Genomic DNA, 6543 nt, shown 5'->3' on the forward strand with positions numbered 1-6543 from the left:
AAGGTGGTAGAGGAGGAAAGTGGCTGCATCTGGGTGAACTGTGACTCTGGGGAGCCCGTCAGGTGCTGAGGCAGCACCTGAGGCAGTTTGGTCAGGTTGAGGCAGCACCACAGGGTGGGACACTGAGCAAGAGCCCAGTTGGGGTGAAAATGGAGCATGACAGAAAGCTATCATCCCCGTCCCCTCTGTGGAGCAGCCTCTGGAGGTCTCAGCTCCAGGTCTTCCCTCCTGCCTCAGCTCCTGGGCAACAGATGACATTGGTGGCAGTGACCATGAGGCTCCTCCTCATTCCCCAGCAATTATCACGCTCCACTGTGCACAGGGGACCTCATACAACACAGAGGCTGACTGTGTTGGCCTAAGTGTGGGGATTTCCACCAAGCACCCTCGTGATGCCCATGCTGCTGGCCTAAGTACCTCTCTGTGGGCACCACAGGACTCGGGACTTCACCCCTCAGAGTGGGAAGCTTCTCTTCCTCATCTGGCCTGTGCTGGAACCCACGGTGAGCGGCTTCTTGGAGCAGAATGTGCAACTCTGACAGAGAGTAAATTCGTCCTCATGTTAAATTGAGGATTGCGCAACCCCTGATACGGCAGTCTTGCTGATACAACTTGCTGTAAAGAGACACGCACACTTTTCCCAGGGCTGAGAAGACAAGCAGTTGATTATCTATATTGTGGCTGTACTTGTGAACCTGGGAGCTGACAGGCAGGATCACTGAACCCCTCCCTCACATCTGAGGAAGTCTAAGGGCTGTGATCCCTGTGGTCAGCTGGCCGAGGCATTCTCCCTAGAAACGGGCCTCTGCATGGATTCAAGTTCACTGATTTGCTGAAGAGTTGTTAGGATTCTGTCCAGGAGGGACAGACATTCCACCCTCACTCTCATCAACCCCCAAAACGTGTAGGTTTGGATAAATCCCAGGGATCATCCTCAATCGGCTCATTTAAAGATAGGGAAGTCTGGGCACAGTGGTTCACGCCTGTAATCCCAGCACTTTGGGAGGCCGAGGCAGGTGGATCACAAGGTCAGGAGTTCGAGACCAGCCTGACTAACATGGTGAAACCCCGTGTCTACTAAAAATACAAAAATTAGCTGGGCATGGTGGCACGCACCTGTAACCCCATCTACTCAGGAGGCTGAGGCAGGAGAATCACTTGAACCTGGGAGATGGAGGTTGCAGCAGGATGAGATTGCGCCACTGCACTCCAGCCTGGGTGACACAGCGAGACTCTGTCTCAGAAAAAAAAAAAAAAAAAGATGGGGAAGCAGAGGCCTTTGGGGAGGAAGATACTCCCTTGGGATTCACATGTTGAGTTTGAGGTTGCACCAAGACCTCAAACATCAAGGTGTCAAGCATGTGGCACCTTTTCCTTCACAACACACGACCTGAGACACTAAAGTTGACAGTATATTCTGGATTCAGTTAGATGCCTTTAGCTCATCACAGAAACCTTAAAACAGTGTTTTTTAAAATAAATTACCATGCAAGGAAAAACTGGATTCTTGTAAAACAGTAAGTACTATCTATGTATACAGGCTTAAGAATAAAAACAGATGTGTCAAGAAACGAAGTAAATCACCCACAGTCTGATCATAGTAAGACAATCCTGTCTCGTTGCAGACTGAAAGTTTGTGTCCCCCAAAACTCATATGTTGAAATCGAATCCCCCATGTGATAATACTTGGAGGTGGGGCCTTTGGGAGGTAATTAGGTCATGAGAGTGGAGCCTCATGAGTGGATGAGTGCCCTTACGAAAAGAGGACATGGAGTCAGCTCACTTTCTCTCTGCCATGTGGGGCACAAGATGGTCTTCACCAGAAGCTGACCACGCTGGCACTCTGATCTCAGACTTCCAGTCTCCGGAACTGCGAGAAATAAATGTTTGCTGTTTACCAGTCGGTGGTACTTTTCCCAGCAGCTAGGGTTGACTGAGACATGGCTGGAAAAGAGGCCAAGCATCATCGTGGCCAAACTTCTTCTCTTCTTAGAGCCAACACTTCCTCAGGGGGCACTTAACACCCCTGTCCCATCACACTCCACTTACTGAAGCAAATTCTCCCACCTGATCACATACAGATGGGCCGGCTCTGAGGAGACATGCAATCTCCTTGTGAAACTCATCACTCTTGAAGCGTGATATGAAGCAATGTCCTTATAGTGCTCACCTACATGGATAAATGGCACCAGTCTTCTGATGGGAAAATCCACAGGAAAAGTTCAAGTCTTGACCCTAATTACAGAAGAAATGAGCTCACTGTAGTCATGAAACTCTGAGTCTAGAAGTGTCATTTCCACACCGAGCCAGGCAGTTTCTTTATTCCCTGAACCATATGTTTATTTCTTAGCTGAACTATTCTGTGAGTGGTTGTCAAGAACTAAGATTTGTTAAATTTGTTTATTTTTGCTTTTCTCTCAGCTCAAAATTAGAAACATATGTTCATCGCCTCCACATATGTGTAGTTCAGCATGAACTGTTTTTCTCATTTTATTCCGAGCAGATCAGTCAAAATAGTTCTCATTTCAATGTTGACCTGAAAAAAGTAAGACATGCTTGACTTATTTTATTAATTGTGTTTCATTTATAAACTAGCAAATGAACTTAATTAACTGAAATATGGCCGTGCATCTCAGTGAGATAATGAGCGATACCTTCAGGTGAGAGATGCTAAAGGCATCATTAAGCCTGTGGAAGCAACATGAAGAGACACATCAGAGGCATCAAGTCCCAGAGTTCATGTCTGAAGTAGAGACTGCTAATGGAATCTGGGACTTTTCATCTCCAGTGTTCTGTCTTTAATGGGGCCATGGCTTCAGCTGAGAATAATTACCATCTGAAGACAGCTCCCAGGATGATCCATGGTGGGCTGGAGGAGCTGACACAAAATTTGCTTCTGGGTCAGCCCAGTGGGCATTGGACATTGAGTGTGCTGCCAGACGCTTCCCTGCAGGGGTGAAAGATCAGGAGCAATGAAGGCTATTGAAGAGCTCAGCTGTCATTTAGGGGCATTTAGGAAGGCAGATGGCCACGTCTTGGTCCAAAATTGATGCCATAGGTTGAGAGTTTTCTATAAAGGAATCTTGGACTTACATGACAAAAAAAATAAAAAAGGATAAACAGTAGTTATCACTGCATTGTATTTCAGAAACAGAGTATTTCAGGAGCTGAGAAGAAAAGGAAGGCAAAATGATCTATTTGGTACCAAGCTCACCTGTGTGCCCTCCAATCTCTCTGGCTCTCTCTTCTCTGTCTCTTTGTCCTTGTCTCTGTCTGTTTCTCTCTCTGTATATATATTCGTACTCACACCGACATACACATGCATATATATGCAAGATTTATTATTTAGTTATCACAGAAACCCTACGAGTTAAGCATTTAAGTAACTTAATTTTATCTAGAAATGGAGGCTTAAATTGTTATTATAACTCATGCAAGTTTCTATAGATATTAAGTGGCACAGTAAGAATTAAAGCTATCTATCTACTTATGTCTATTTATCTATCCATCATCTATTGATTATATATCAGTCATTGTCTCTCTCTCTCTCTATATATATGTATATATTACATATATATATCAATTTTTATCATTGGTCTTATTTTTACAATCTAGCCCACTGCCTGGCACAGATCAACAGATCAAGCACTCCATGAGTTGTGTTCACCAAGTCCTGCTCTGACCCCCACCACCATGCCCATGCTCTTCCCCCATGTTCTTTTCACCACATCCCTGTGTCTCAACATTTCTGAAGATCCTGGAGGTCTTCTCTCACCATTTCTTCTCCAGGAGCTTCATTATCTTGTAAGATTTTCCATCTAAGGCTAAGAGATGATGGAGAGGTCAAGGACCTGCATAAATAAATTACTATCTATGACTAGCACTATTCTTAGCCTTGGAGAGGCAGAGATCAGTTAGGAAAAGGAGGTACAGAAGAAATGATTATTATAGTGCCTGCTTCCAAAAAATGTACTGTCACTCATTCATTCACTCCACACCCTTTCACTGAGCACATACCTCATGGTTAACATCATTCTGGGTGGTGGCAACAAGCATAAAAAGCATCTTCGCCACCTTTGAGAAGCTTCTATTCCAGTGGCCCCTGTGTCTGGCCCCTTCAGCACAGCCAGCTCTCCTCTGCACCATACCTGTGAGCCCGTCAAAGTCAAATGTTGCTGGAATTTTGCAGGACCTGCCCCAGCTGCTTCACTCTCGTGTTAGTATCAGTAGTTAAATCTGTAGTGGCTGTCCATGCTGGGGCACACGTAATCTCACAGAAACCCTATTAAATGTGTACTGTCACTGTCTCCATTTCACAGGTGAAGAAACAGAGGCTCAGCCATTTCTAAAGCACAGTGATAAAGCATGTGAACTGTGGGATTTGCCTACCTGGGTTCAGGTGCAGCCCTGACACTGACAGCTATGGGGGTTTGGAAAGATTACTTATTCCTTCCTCACCTCAGATTCCTGGTTTGTAAAGTGGTCATAATACTGACACATACTTTAATGTGGAATTGGTATAGGAATTAAGTGCATTCATACATGTTTAGAACACTGTCTCGAATTGTATAATGGTTTTGAGTTGAATGATGGTACCCCCAAAAAAGATATGTCCAAGTTCTAACCCTGAGAAGATGACTTTGGAAAAAAGGTTCTTTGCAGATGCACTTTTAAGGATCTCAAGATATGATTGTCCAGGATTAGGACAGGCCTAAATCTGGAGAAGAAGGCGATGGGAAGATGGAGGCAGAATTTGGAGTGATGCTTCTGTAAGCCAAAGAGTGCCACGGGTTGCAAGGAGGCATGGAGTAGATTCTCCTTCAGAGTCCCTAGAAGAAACAGACCTGCCCATACCTTAACTGCAGACTTCTGGTCTCCATACCTGTGAGAGTATATATATTTACGTTGAATTCAGTAACCACAATTGTGGTGATTAATATAGCAGTCACAGGACACTAATGAGGTAATTAACACCCACACCCACATAGACTTTTTAAAGCCAAATATCAGGTGTGACAGCCTGAGGGCTCAACCTGCATCACATTTCGTCACCCAGGTCTTGATCTCATGACCTCCAGGTGCTGGTTCTGCACATAAGCGTCCATCCCTGCCCTTGACCCTTCTGTTGGCGATCAGGCTTCTTTCTGTACCTTACTGAGCTTGGCTTCCCACCTGGTGCTCCATTCTCTGTTTACTCCTGCTTTGAACTTTCCCCGGGAACTTCAGGTGAAAGATACACCTTTGCCAGATGCCTGCTTCTTGCAGAAACTCCCACTGGGTTAGCTCCTTATCTTACCTTCCTCCTCCTCACCAGGTGGGTGCTGGGGCACGACGGGGGAACACAGCCATTGATAGCCTATTGAGTTGCAAAGTGTACACTTTATGCACAATTAGTGAGTAGTTCAAGTAGCAAATAAATAGAAGCTAAGCTGAATAGAATGCAAAATAGAGGCAGCATAGGCACTATTTGCTGCAGTGGTTGGAGAGAGCACAAGGAGGAAGAGAAATATTAAGATGTGCAGTGAGGAGCAAGGGGCCCAGCCAGTCCAGGAAGCACCTCGGAGCTCAAGGCAGGGGAAGGGACAGAGAAGGAACAAGTTGGCCAAGACAGAGGGACAGATGAAACTGGGGAGGTCTTTCTAGGTGGAGGGTTTTCACAAAATATGGATTCAAATGGAAATAAAGAGTCCAATTTCCTGTACTGTTAAAATTTATAAAATATCTACATCTAGCATCCTTCCTTTGACCTATTTCAAGCCACTACATAAAATATAAGAAATAATTTAAAGAAAAAGTTTCAGGTATTTTTTATTTAGAAATCAGTGTTCATAAAGTTTAAATATTTTAGAAAAGCATTTTCCTGTGATTTGTCAATGTGTAAAACACACCAAGTGTTAAAGCGAATTAGTCCCAAATTCCCACTCTTTATAAAGAAGAGAGATACAAGTAGTACTGACATGACAACTGGTCTCTGACTCTCTGGCTTGGTTATTCAATTTACAGAGAAGTTGAGGAAGTGAGCAGGTATGAATAGCCCTTAATAGTTTCTCCAAGTGTGACAGACAGAGCCACTCTGGTCTCCGACTCAGTTGGGTTCAAGAAATGTTAATAAAACTTCTTCTGGCAAAAATAAAATGATATCAGGTGGATGTATCAACCAAATCAATTGAAAGCACTAGAAATGGTAACCACATGTACAAATATGTAAAATTATTTTAAAATGTTATTTATATCTCTCCTTCGAATAATGGATTGTTTAGAAATAAAGCAATAAATTATAGCACAGAGTTTATAAGGTAGGTAAAATTAAAGTGTATAACAACAATGGAATAAAGGCCAGGAGAAAATAAATAACACTGTTGTGAGGTTTTTGTACTATATGAAGGGGCAATATATAACTTGAAGTGTGTCTGTGATGTATACTACTATATATCCTAAAGCAGATACTAAAATAAGCAAACACAGAAGGTAGTAAAGGAGGAAAAAGACCAACAGTAGATGGGAAAAATGGAAAATAAATATGACAGACAAAGATAACTATAT

This window comes from Pan paniscus, chromosome 4 (assembly GCF_029289425.2).
Source record: "Pan paniscus chromosome 4, NHGRI_mPanPan1-v2.0_pri, whole genome shotgun sequence".
Taxonomy (NCBI): domain Eukaryota; kingdom Metazoa; phylum Chordata; class Mammalia; order Primates; family Hominidae; genus Pan; species Pan paniscus.